General features: G+C 47.7%; 1 long non-coding RNA gene across 1 annotated transcript in view; it reads left to right on the top strand.

Moving 5' to 3' along the window:
- The first annotated feature begins 5,038 nt into the window (after positions 1 to 5,038).
- LOC144798613 (uncharacterized) overlaps positions 5,039 to 14,141 on the top strand; it is a 45,036-nt gene continuing 35,933 nt past the window's right edge. The window contains exons 1-2 of the long non-coding RNA XR_013603580.1: positions 5,039 to 5,106; positions 6,048 to 6,090. This is a non-coding gene — a long non-coding RNA (uncharacterized LOC144798613). The remainder of the gene's footprint in view (positions 5,107 to 6,047; positions 6,091 to 14,141) is intronic.

Raw genomic sequence — 14,141 nt, 5'->3', positions numbered from 1 at the left:
AAAGAGAGTGGCAGTGTCATCAAACTTGCCTGTAGACTGCCTACTTGGTAATGATTTGGAAATCTCAGCCTGGGCTGAGGTTGAACAGGAAACCCATTCTAGAATGGTAAATTCCAATGGAAAGGTTAGTGAGGCTGTAATGGCTACAGCCCCAATTCAAGATGTCCCTCCTGAAAAGGTTGGTAGGGCTGAGAAACTCTCTGCCCCATCTTTAGTAAAAGCTCTTCCTGAACAGAATAGCAAAGCTGTTATGATAACAGCAGAAACCCAAACTGAGTCTCCTCCTGAAAAGGTTGGTGGGGCTGTGATGGCCACAGCCTACACTCAAACTGATGTGTGTGTTGTGAAGCCTGAAATGATGGATAACTCCACCCAAACTGAGAGCATGGAGGAGGAAGAGAAATCTCCCCCTCACCAGACTTTAGGACAGGATCAGCCTCCTCAGGGAACTGATCTTACCCCTGATGAAGGAACTGCCCCAGAGGTGGTTGGGCCTAGCCTGACAGAACCTCTGATGTCAGTGGACCCTTCTCAGGTGGGACCCAGTCTGGAGCAGGTAACCTGCCCCTCTCTACCTTGCCTTAGTCAGCCCAGGGCTGCAGAGGACAAGAAGGACAGTGAGACCCAGAGGGCCCCCTGTCAAATAAAGCACCCCCATCAACAGATTAGGGGCACCAAAACTAGTAGCCCTAGTGAGGTGAAAACTTTAAAAACTCCTGAGGGAGCCCCCTTAAAAACAGTTAGGGACCTCCCACAGATGGATTCTGTTGGGCACAGCCAAACCTGGGACCCAAAGGGCCCAAACCTGAACTGCCCCTCCAGCAAGCCAAACAGAGCGACCCAGCCTCCAGCTTTAGGTAGCCAGAGGTTGACCCTGAGAGCACAGTGCAACTCAGTTAAAGAAAGAAAGGCACGCATGGTGGAAGATAATTGGAGGAAGCTAAGCCCTAAATTAGTAGAGCCTCACCTCAATACTCCATATCCAAACCAGCCTGTAACTTTGCATAAACACACCCAAGGTAGTGATTCCCTATGGTGGAGACCCTCTAATACCCCAAGGGTGAGGGACTGCTTAGTGGACCATGAGACAGGGGGTACCCATGCTAGTGCAGGTACTTCCTTATATGGCCACTCAGGCAATATAGGCTTACCTGGCCAAGGATAGCCTTATCTCCTTTCGTTTGGGGGGGGTTGTGTAGGAAGGTAGCTACCTGACTATGGTTACCCCAGATTTTTTGCCTGTGTTTAGCTGGTTTTGTGACTTAGTTGACCTGGTTCCCTGCTAATCAGGGCCCCAGGCCATCTGCTCTCTCTGTAAAATGGATTCCATGTACCCTAGGTACATACCACAATTGGAAATGGACTCCTTGTCAGCCCCTGTATAATGCACTATAGGTGCCCAGGGCATAGGGGCCACCAAGGCCTACCAGGGGCTGCAGCATATCTTTTGCCACCCCTGGCTGGTTCTTAAATTGACACAACTGGCTGATCACTCAGCTGGGGTAAGGTGGTGTAATCACCCCTTACTTAGATATAGTATACCTATATCTAAACCTATATCTGGACACATATAAACCTGTGAGCCACTCCTATGGAAGGCCTCATCAATCCTGGAGGCAGAGTGCGTGGTTTAATGTGAGATGGAGCTCTAGCATGAGCTGAGCCTGTCTGCAGCTGTCGGGAACAACTCCCTAAGCTGTTTCAGGATAATGCCATACCATATACTCTTAAGTGCCTTATAATCCTCGCGGTTATATAGCAACTTTGGTTTGGCTTTATCAAAACATGTCGTGTAAGGTGTCATACGATTTGGAATACTATCCCCTCGCCATTTCTGGCCACGGGGATAGCATTCCACCCCTCTAGAGGGGTAAGACATGTTACTTTACTTTAATGCGGTTAATTTCTAAAAGGACCTTAGATCCACAAAATGGATGCCTCTGCCACAGACAAGAGTCTGACCCCCTGAAGCTGACCGAAACTCAGCCAAATGGGGCCTGGACAAAGGGTTTCCTGTCGCAGGGGGGTGTTACCACCCTCCAGACAGGAGATAGTGGATTGTAGCAGGGGGGTTTGAAAGAAACCAGACACTGCCTGGGGCGCACAAGGCTGCCCCTTGCATAATCCGGCCAAACCGGTTCTGGGGCACTCCAGCCCTCGTGCCAGGGTGGCCTGGATCAAAGGAAGGGGGTGTATCCACCCACTTCCTGGGTCCCACCCATAGGAGGGGACCTAGCAGGTAATCCAGCCCCCAAAATTAGTATAAGACTGGGAGCAGTGCCAATGCACTTCAGATTATCCTGAAGAAACATAAGAAACGAAATTCTGGACCCTTCGACATCCTACTCGACGTAGAAGCCCGAAGAATCTCCCTTGTGGTCAAGGAGTGACCACCCTGTGCAAACAGGCACCATCCAGCCATCGACGTCTGCTTTGTCGCAGTTCCCGCCGGAACTCGAGCGACAGAGATCGACGAGATCAAGCTTGCCTGCCTTCCAACAGCCCGATCCACAGTCCCTGCAGAGCTGAGACCCGTGGAGGCGACCGGAAGCGTGGGGCACGCCATCTTGAATTGACCACGAGACGCTGACTGTGCAGCCCACGAGTGACCCTCGAAGCTGTACACCGGGGTTTGAGAAGCCCCAACTCTGAGCCACTCTTGCACCGAAGTTCAGCCCTCCACACTCGACGAGTGCTGCGTGGGGCCCTTCTGCTCCATTTAGCTCAACGCGTTGGCCCGGTCACTTGCCAGCCGGCTGGTGGCCCCTGTACCGACGAACTTTGAAATTTGACCTGTGAATCTGGTTGCTCCAGATCTACACCAGCTCCCCTGAAAAGGAGCCCCCACTCTGACCCTCCTGGTTCGAGTGAGAAGCAATCTCCCGATTCCGCGTGGATTGCTCTTGCAAAGTGTTGTTTGCTCCAAACTTGAAGCCGACTGCGCCGACGGTGAGAGCCCTTGTGGGGCAGATCGTGACCCGCTCCTGGACGTCGCAGATGCCCCAGAGCCCACGTGACAGCGGAGAGAAGCTCCTCGACGACCACCTGATTGCGCCCGACATTGCCTGGTTCCGTCCTGGTTCCACCCTGGTCACTGCTGAGTGACCCAGACTCTGTCCCCTCTGCTTTCAGGTACTTTTCGACTCGAGTCCACCCTTGGACTCCACCGGACACTTCTCTTTCACCCCGCCTGCAGCCCTTTCAGCTTCAAGCACCAAGAGCCTGCGTGACGAAACCCGACTCAACTTCGACCCTGTGCACCCGCTTCCTGTGGGTGAGGTAACTTTGCTCCGCCGGTGTTCCCACACTGGTACACATCTCTAGGGTCTGTGTCTTAAGTTTTGTTCCTCTAGGTTCAGCGGAAGTGTCCTTAAACTTTAACTTTACAACTTTTACGCACCATTGGTTAACATTGGTGCATGCGTGCGCTTTCCGCACTGCTCCCGAATCCCGTGGGCCTCTCCCGACTTCAGCATTGCTTGTCCCGACTGCTCCCAGCGATTCCCTAGGCCCTAGGCCTAACCACTGTTCGATTGGTATCTCTTATACCACTTGTTTAGTATATGGTTTGAGTGGCCACCCGCCCTCATCCATAATTGTGCAACTTTGTATGTTTAAACTGTGCTTTTGATTTAACGCTTGTGCCCCTTTATTCATAAAGAATACTGGGGATTGTTTTTAGTAATAAATACATATATTTTTATAATATATACTTGTGTGGTGTCCTTTCATTTGATATTACAGGATTGTATGTGGTAAAACAGCTCGCTTAACACGACCTCTTAAGTTAAGACTTTAGGCTGCTTAGTCCATGCTACCCCTAGGATAGCTTGTCTAACAAGGTTGACTTACAACCTGACACCATAAGGGATTGTTTGGTCTGATAATAGGTGGTTCCAGAATTGGAAACATCACCTATCAGGCCAACTTCTCACAGGGGCATATACGTGCAATGGGTCCAAATAACCCACACAGAACACATTGCAGACCAGGAGGGTTAGGAGGTCCGACTGAAGGGCCTGGCATCAAGGTAATAGATTCCGTTTTTTTCCCGAGGTGCACTCTTTTAGCTCTTGGTTAGGACCCCCCGAAGGTTTCCAATTCACCTCTTCCTTATGTTTTGTATCTCTTGTGCCCGGTAATAGGCACTTGCTATTTCCACCGCTCTTTCCAAGGTCTTTTGTGAATGCTGCCAGACCCACAGCTGTATGAGGGTGTAGGGAAGAAAGATACTGTTCCAAATATATCTTCTCTACTATTTCTTCTTTTGTTGAAGTGGAAGGTTTCAACCATCTGTCAGCTAAGTCTTTCACTCGAAAATACAAGCCTCTTGGCGTTTCTTGTGCTCCTTCATTTATCTGATGTAGACTAATCCGATACATTTCATCATCTACACCTAGTCTTTCAAGGATGCTTTTCTTCACCTCTTTATAAGGCATAAGGCCCAGGTGGTTGGCTGGTTGGTAGGCAGCCTGAAGTTCCCCAGAGAGGAGTGGTTCAAAATAGTGCCCCCATTTGTCGACAGGCCAAGCCACTGACCTTGCCAACCATTCTAAATTAGCGAAAAAAAGTCTGGGTCTTCTCCAGCAATGTATTTTTGCATTATCACTGAGGGGAGGGCTGCCGTTTGTGGTCTCTGTTGGTTCAGTATGTCTGCCAACCTTCCTATTGTGGACTCTTGCATCTGTTTTTGCTCGGTCAGAGTTCTATGTAATTCCTCCCTGTCCTCTTTTGCGATGGCAGAAAGCTCTCCATAATCCATTTCAGTTTTTCCTGGCCCTTCGCCAGCCGATACACAATGGCCTCCATCCTCTCTGATCCCACTTCTGACACCAAGTTTGTGAAGGGAAGGGCGGAAAATAAATCAGGGAGGCCGTAGGTGTTTCTTAATCTTGGCATTTTCATTTTGAGAAGTCAATGTAACAAGAGGATTTGAGTAAAACACAAAGAAAAATAGGTCTTGGTTCTGATAATTGTTCTTGGTTCGTCAGGACTTCTTCATTCCTTAGTGAAACTCTTTTTGTCTTGCCCTTTTCTAAGGTCCCAGGTCCGGTCTCCAGCGAAGCGTCGTTCCCGGGTACCAGGAAAGAACACAAGGTAGTCGAGGTAAGTAAAATGGTCTGTCTATTAAGTTTAATAATGACAGAGACTATCACCACACCCAGGTGTACATGAAAAAAAACGCTTTTGAGTTATTACCCCTTAATTCTTTATAGCATCTAACCCTCTAATAAAGGGGTGGGAAAAATGGGAAGATTTTGTGCAAAAAGAAGAGAAAGAGAAAATAACTACATGTGTATAACTAAATCTGTGTCGCTTTATTCTCTTGTTTTTCCAACTAATTACATGGACTTTTCTTTCAACCTTCTGGAATCCTTTCTACGACTACCCTTAAGCTGCCTTAATCCTTACTTCTTATACTCTTTGTATATACGTTTGTCTTATGCTTTTATTCCTTTAAGTCTGCCTCTTTCTTTTAAGTTCAATCATCAACATTGGTATTGAATCAGGGACTCTCTTTTTGATCCCTACACACTACTCGTCATGAGTCTCTCTAAGCTTCTCTCCCTTTGTTCCCCTTCTCCACCCAGTACAACCCCAAGGCTACTGTCACCCCCCCCTTGTCACGTACCGGGTAAAGCACAACTCTCCCCTGAGTTGCAGCAGGAACTTCAGATTTCCCAGGGTGACCACCATTCTTCGCTCCACCCTTCTGGAGCCTCGTCGTCCTCTTGTGCTGTTCTCCAGTTTTCAGCTGCTGAACCTGGACATCCGTTTTCCTCTACCCCGGCATCTTTGTCCTCCTACCCTTTAAACCCTTGAGTCCAGACTCTTCCTTACTTTCTGGGGTCTTCCAGATTCTGCCTTCCTCCGCCTTCTGCCCCAGGTCAGAGCGTCCGTCCCTCCAGGTCTGCTCGTTGCTTATTGGTCTTCTATGTTCTTGGCTCCGCCTTCCTTCTTTGTCTTCTATGTTCCTGGCTCCGCCTTCCTTCCGTGTGAACGCCTCTCCGTTGTATGCCTTGACCTTTTTTTTCTTTTCTTCATAGACACAGGGTCCACGGGACAGGTCGTCGGTCTGGAGATGAAAAGGTAAGTGTGAATGGGTTACGGGTGATGTGTTGGGGTCCGGGGGATTCTTAAGAGGGGGCAGGGGTGGTCATCCTTACACCAAGTCAGAGCCGAACAAAAGGTCTGGCTCAGCTCTTAGAGCCTGTGCATGAGCTGAGCTGAGCCCTGAAAATGTTTGCTATGAAAATCATACACCAAACATCACTTAAAACATAACTGTCTCTTCAAAATAAAAAAAAGTGTATTTCTTTAACATGTAAAGTTTTGTCTTTAATAGGTCACATTAGAGCACTGCACTGAGAAGTATTTATTAAGAGTGATCGGGCCAGATGCAGGTAATTTTAATTTACCACCTCTTAAATACCGATTCATACCGAATCGGTATTTAAGAGGTGGTAAAATAGAGGGGGGGAGATGTAGGTATTTCAGATTCGGTAAATACCGAATCGTTAAGATTCGGTATTTACCGATTCTGTAAATACCGATTTGGTATTGCCCATTGATTCCTATGGGCCTTGCAGCCCATAGGAATCAATGGGCAATACCGATTCTGTAATTACAGAATCGGTAAAAAACGATTTCAGCAAGGGTGCAGGGGGTGTCACTTTGACACCCTTTGGCACCCCAAAAATAGGCATGTGCGCCATGTGGCACACAGACATGCCCTAAGGGCATGTCTGTGTGTCACATGGCACAGGTGTGCATGCACACATGTGCATGCACACCTGGATTCGGTATTTTACCACCCAATTGGATTGGGTGGTAAAATACCGATTCTTAAAGCCCTGTAGCACTCTGACATGTGCCAGCTACATCTGCATTTACAGAATCGGTATTTTACCGAGTCTGTATCTACCGAATCGGTAATTTTACCGAATCGGTAAATACAGAATCGGTAAAATACCGATTCTGTAAATGCATGCCCTACATCTCAAAATCCAATTACCGGTCGGTAACGGCCGAATTCGGCCGTTACCGACCGGTAATTGGCCACCTACATCTGGCCCATAGTGTTTAAACATGAACTTAGAACCATTCCTGTCCTGATAGTTGTCATGTGAATCCTTAATGCAGCCCACATTCTTATAAATAGAGCAACATTATAGTCCATCAAGTGGAACACAATAGGGTTTGTACAGCTGGTACTCTGAACTCATGTATTTGAAGGTGCTTTCATATGCAATAGTGAAAAAAATGAAGATGGGTACAATAAGATATTTACCTGAGATCACCCAATTTGGTTAAGTGAGGAAGTCATGATTAATCCTAGTTTTCTAGTTTTACTTTGTACAAATTAGCCACTAAGGGCCAGATGTAGGTGGCTTAATACTGGTCGGTAACACCGAAATTCGGTAAATTTCAGTGTTACCGACCGGTATTTAGCCATGGGCGATGTAGGTATTACCGAATGCCATCGGTAATAAGGAATCAGTAAAAATAAGGGAAACCAGTAACTGATTCCTTATTTACCGATCGGCAGACACTGAAACACCAAAATACCGAATCGGTAAATAAGAAATCGGTAACACATCGCTAATGCGATGTACATAAAATCGGTAATACCGAATTTGTTAAAAATCTTTATTTAAGAATCTGTAATTACCACTGACCCAGGGCAGGTGGTAATCAGGTGCACTGCATAAAAACAACCCCAAAATGCAACAGTGTGAACACAATGGTGGCCCTCTACGTTATAGCAAGGCGGCTACGTTTGCGAGCAGCAGGACTGAGGGTCTGGAGATGGGAATGTGCGTACAGACTGCGTGTCACACTGTTTCAATTGACTGAGGCAGAGATACAGGAGAGGTACAGGCTACACCCACAAACCATCCTAGACCTGATACGGGACCTGCACCCATAACTGGAGCATCAGACACCAAGGGTGCATGCCATACCAACACATGTGCAGGTGCTCTGTAGCCTGCACCTACTCGCATCAGGAAGTTACCAGGGTGGGATAGCTGCGGCAGGTGGTGTGTCACAGAGTTGCTTGTCCCGTTTCTTCAACTCCTTTTTGGATGCCATGATGCAGAGAATGCATCACTACATATGCTTCCCCAGGACACCGGCAGAACTGCAGAAGACAAAGCTGGATTTCTACCAAAAGGCACAGTTTCCACATGTAATAGGGTGCATTGATGGGACCCACATACCAATCTGCCCACCTGCAGCTTCAGAATACATATACCGCAACCGCAAATCCACGCATTCCATCAACGTGCAGGTGATATTTGATGCAGACTACATCATTACTGACATTGTGGCCAAAAAACAGTGGGATCTACAAACGTCTGGCTGCTGGTGAATTCGGAGAAGGATACCTGCTAGGTAAATCAATGTGACACACCCGGATGTATACCTTGGATGAATGTATTGGTGACTCAAATTAATGGCACTTTCTTTCCCATTTAGGTGACAGCGCATATGCCGTGCGGTCCTTTATCCTAACTCCATACCTCAACCCATCCACCCCAAGTGAGAGGAGATACAATGTGGCACATAAAAGCATGCGCAACGTTGTGGAGCGTACCTTTGGACTACTAAAAAGCAGGTTCCGTTGCCTCCACAAAAGTGGAGGTGCATGTCAGTACCGCCCCATCATCTGCTGCAAAATAATAGCAACATGTGCAATGCTGCATAACCTTGCCACAAAGAAAGGAACAGTAAGTAAGGAGACGTAGCCAGTTACTGTATTTGAGTGATGGTGTTTAATGATCATAGCACACCACCAAGATCAAAAGCAGTGTCCATACAAACATGGGTTACATCACCCATTTGAGTACAACCATATCATGGCTGGCTCTACTTCTTGTGCCCACGGGCTGCACTGCCACGTTCCTTTGCCCCACTGTCTGCACTGCCAGTCTGTCCAGAGCCAGTGATGTGGTGTTTGCTGCGCCTCCTGGACTCTGTGGGAGGGGGCGTAATGCTACTACGGCTAGTAGCCTCTTCACTTTCACCCCCATCACCTGTGTGGCCACCTTGTCTGTTTGGAGCACTTAAAGTGCAATGGTCACTGTGACCAGCCCCCTAGCCACATCACAACTGCAGTGTGCCATCTCCTCCTGCATGGCCACCGAGCGTCTGCACATGAGAGAGGTTGCAGTGGACAGGCGGTTCACCGCCTTGGTGTAATTATCAAGTTTTTGCCTCTCCCTGCGCCTTGACAGACAGTCCTCGTCTAACTTGCTGCACAGCAGCCTCACAGCCTCAGCCACGTCACTCATTCCCGCAGCCATGGTGGTGTTTATGGTACTGATGCCCTTCTCTATGCGGTGCATGTGGGCATTCATGTGTGCCATCTCCCGCTGCACTGACCTGATTGCTCTTCCTTGCAGGCACTGGACCTTTAGCATGTTACCTTCAAGCCCAGCAAACACACTGTCATCTTCGCCCTGGAAGTGAGGACTGGGTGCCCTTGCCCTGCGGCGTCTGGAAGTTGTGTGGGCGCGCTCTGTGGTGACTGTGATCCTGCCCTGTTGGCATCCTCAGCCACTGTGGACTGTTTCCCCCTGTGCTGTCCTCCCCAGACCCCTCCATCTGCTGGAGGGCAGCCACTGCATGCCTCCTGCCTGTCGGTGGCGTTGATGGTGACGGTGGTGATGGTGGTGATGGTGGTGATGGTGGAGTGGTGTGCCCTGCAGGCGACTGGACCTCCTCCTCTTGTCTCCTCTGTCCTGGGTGCCTTTCCTCTGCTCCTCTCTGCAGCCCTGCGAGATGGCTCGCCTGTAATCACAGAATGTACATATGCTCACTTATCTGGCAGCAGTTGCATTGTAATGCATTTAATGCCTGCCAATCACACTGACTGTCCTCTGCTTGCTAATTGGTGTCACATGCCTTTGGGTTTGGTGGACTGACTGTTCTGAAGTGTTACTTCTGACTACATCTCCCATAATGCATTGCAGGTTATGAGTAAAACATGTACTGGAGTGGGAGTCCCTATGCCTCTCTGGGAATTGGGGTAGGGAGGGGGTGCACAGCATGCTGTGAATGCATCTTACCTTGTTTGTTGGCAGCTCTGGCTGAGCTGTCTGCATCGCCAAACCCACTCACACTCTCCGGCAGGAGGGTGGACTCAACTGGGAGATCTAGAGCAGTTGGTGCAGGTGCTGTGTTCCTCCCTCCACCAGTTTGGTTGGCCTGCTTCTGCCTCTCTGCCATCCTCGCCTTAGCAGTCTTCCTCAAATCGTACCATCTTTTCTTCAGGTCCTCAATGGAGCGCCGGGTGACTCAGATGGCATTGATTTTATCCTGTATTGCAAGCCAGATCTGCCTTTTTTGGGACTCTGGTACGTGCAGGGACTGCTTTCCAAATAACTTATCATGGTCCTTGGTAACATCTTCAATGAGGACCTCCAGCTCTCTCTCGCTGAATTTTTGTTTCCTTTTTCTTTCACCTGCCTCCTTCTCCCTCTCCTGGTTTGCCATTTTGCTAGGTTTTTGTTGCAAAATAAAGCTGAGCTGCTCCTGGCTTCTCTGCTCTACTCCCTGCCTCACGGTCAGCTCCAGGTTCAGTGCAACTGCTTGGGTGTGGCCACTTCCTGTTTGGGAGGTAAAGGGGATGCACAGGATTGGCTGATTCCACAATTACCGATTTTTTAAATTACCGATTCGGTATTTACCGAATCGGTACAGGGGATTCTGTATTAACGATTCGGTACTGGGGATTCTGTATTTATTTTTTAACGATCCATTCCGAATCGCTATTTCTTAGCGATTTATACCGAATCGGTAATTTTTACTGATTCATTACGTACATCGGAAATACTGAGTCCTTAATAACGAATCTGTAAAATTCGCTATTAAGGACTTTTGGATTACCTAAATCTGGCCCTAATTTGGTATTTATTTGTCTCTCCTTTTTACCTCAAATGTTAATGTTTTGCTTTTACCTTTTTGTGCATGAGGGTAGAGTGAGAGTGGCAGGCAGACGCCACACAAAAGCTTGTCATGCAATGAGACACCAATCTGAACCAAGGCCAGGCTTCTAGCTCGAGCCTGGTAGAGCTTTCAGTGGTTTAGCCACCTCTAGGTAATGATTACTTCAGATACCTATATGTATTACCGGTTGGTTCACTGGGAACAAATGGCCTGTGTGTTTATAGACCTATGCGGTTCCCAGACCTATGCAGTCCCAGTCTGGGAAAAAAGCACTGTGTATATAGGACAGTTTAAAAATGTATCACAGGCTGCACATAATATAAGACAGACTGCCGGAAATGTGCAGGAAGACTCAAGGCTGCAAGGGCCCATCCGTACGGTCTGCGGGCCACCCCCCACCTTTTACCCCTGAGAAGAAGAGTATCTGTCAGGCTAAGCAATCGTCAGCCTGACAGACGATCTTCTTGTTCAAGCCAGGCATCCAGGAGCAGTACAGGTGATAAATACTCAGGCTCCTGGATGCTTGAGCTGAACTTTGCCTGGCTGAGAATTTCCCAGCCCTGTGGGCGTAACCTCCTCAGCCTGGCAAAGTGCCCTGATGCCCTCCCCCTCATGACAAGGGGGAGCATCACTGATTGTCTCGGCACTGGACGCTTCAGTTTTAAGCCATGAAGTGCACAAGGCCCAGTGTCAATCAGTGACACGTTGTCACAGAGTGGGGTGGATTCAGCAGTCTCACTGCCCTCCCATCCCACTCTGTTGCGAGTGAGGGGCTGCTGCCTTCCCTCATTGGCTGACCTTAGGTCTCATGGGACCACCAAGGCTTCCCTCCCGGAGAGCTGCACTTAAGTAAGTTTTGGTTTTTAATGTTTGGTCTGTGAGTGTATGTATGAATGTGCATTTGAGTGTTGTGATTGGGAAGGGGGTGTATATGTTTGAGTGTGTGCCCCCCTGCTCCCCTCCCTGCTAAATTATTGACTGCCACTGACTCCAGAAAAAATGTACTAACTTTTTTGACCAGGTGTGTGTCACAAAAAAGTGATGAACACCCAGCACAGTGTTGTACTGTAATTTATTTTCCAACATACATTCTGATTTGTGTTGAAAACAGTGCTTAATTTGAGCTGGTGGTTTCCAGCGCTCCGCCCCAGCACTTAATTGTCAACACCTTGTACTTATGACTGATGCCACATGGTAGTGCTGTTTGTGCACTTAAAAGATGTGCAGAACAACAGTTGTTTATTAATTCAATGTATATGAAAAAACAACTAGTACCATCTGCCCAAGCCATTCCTATAGCTTTGGGGGTCTCAAACACTTTAAAACGTCACACTTGTAGCAGTATGGTTAGTAGTTGTGTAGGTACTGTCATTGACAGCACTGGCAGTGGCAATGGGTGAGGATGTATGACATCACAACGCATGCCTTTACAACGCGGTTTTCACAAAGCATGCCTTTACAACGCATAGTGCTTTGTGGCGCTGGATAGTGAATTGTTTAATTTACTATTCCAACTCCAGTCCCCGTGGATAGTAGGGAAGGTGTTGGATAGTAAATTAAACCTATTCCCTATCCTAGAGCGCCCCCCAGCGCAATGCGTTGTAATGGTTTGCGTTGTAAAAGTTGCGTCGTAATGGCACTGCGTAGTAAAAGTTGCGTTGTAAAGGATCTCCCCCATGGGTGATGCAAGCTGTGATGGCCTCCTGAGGTGGGCCCTGGCACTTATTTATTTTACAAATTAAGCACTGGACTTGGAAAGTTACCCAACAGAACAAAAAGTAGAGCTAGGTTCTACTTTGCAGCATGGGAATGTTTCATTTGTTGTACATGGGCATTCCCATTAGACATGAGCAAGCCAACAAATTAACAGGGATAGCCGAGCCAGGACTGAGCCAAGGGTCTGGCTCAGATCTTAGAGCCCATGCACGAGCCCTGAAACTTTTTGCTATGTAAATCATACAACAAATATTATGTAAAATATGATAAAGTCTCTTCAAAATTCAAAAATGTGTATTTCTTTAGGATTTATGTTAAAAGCACTTATTAAGCGCGCGTACACCAACGGCTTCTTGGCGCTCATGTATGGATTGTGGTGGTGACGAGGAAAGTGCTTAATCGGAATATGCTTGAGTAAACAGCCAAGTCTTTAACTGCTTCCTGAATTGGGCAAGGGAGGACAAAAACCTTAGCTCCACTGGAAGGGAGTTCCAAAGTTGCGGAGCAAGGACAGAGAACCGTAGTCTACCACACTTCTTCCGTTTGGCTGAAGGAATTTCCAGCAGATTGAGATGAGAGGATCTAAGGTTTTGAGAGGGAGTGTAACAGTGTAGACATGCTGAGATAAAAGCCGGGCCGTTGCCATGTAGTGCTTTGAAAATTGTGCAGCCCATCTTAAAAATGCAGCGCTTACTCACTGGAAGCCAATGTAAGCTTTTCATTAGTGGGCTGACATGATGCCATTTGGGCTGATGAAAAATCAGCCTGGCCGCCTGGTTCTGGACTAATTAGAGCTGTCTAAGTTGATATGCTGGAATGCCAACATACAATGAATTGGCATAATCCAGGCGAGAGATCACTAGGGCTAAAGTGACCAAGATCATGGCTTCCCTGCTCAGAAATCTGCTGATCTTTATTTTACGCAGCTGAAAGAATCCAGCAGAAACTACCAAGCTGATTTGAGACTTCATGGACAGATCATTACTGATAATAATCCCCAGACTCTTCGAAGAGACAGCTGGCATAGGGGGATTACCAAGTTTAGGGGGCCAAAAGTTGGAGTGCCATGGGTTGGCCAACCCACCTGTGAGGATCAGCTCCGTTTTCTACGGGTTCAACTTCAGCTGGTTGTTATTCAAACAGTCGCTTATAAAAACATTGTATCCTGAACGTTGGACTCGGATGATGGGGATGAATTAACAGTAAACACCAGTTGAAGATTGTCGGCATCATTACAAATTCTGACATTCCTTTACCTCAATGAGTGAATTAGGGGGAGAAGATAAAGATAGAAAAGAAGTGGCGAAAGAGAAGAGCCCTGAGGAACCCCAGAGGTAATGTCTCTTTTATTAGTAGAGAAATTGGCAAGGCGCACCGCTTGTGTCCGGTTACTAAAGAAGGAGGAAAGTCACTTTAGGGCCAGCCCCTGAATTCCAGCGTTACTGACACGGTCGATCAGGATACCATGATCG

The sequence above is a fragment of the Lissotriton helveticus genome, chromosome 12 (genome assembly GCF_964261635.1).
Source record: "Lissotriton helveticus chromosome 12, aLisHel1.1, whole genome shotgun sequence".
NCBI lineage: Eukaryota > Metazoa > Chordata > Amphibia > Caudata > Salamandridae > Lissotriton > Lissotriton helveticus.
This window is presented reverse-complemented; position numbering and strand designations above follow the sequence as displayed.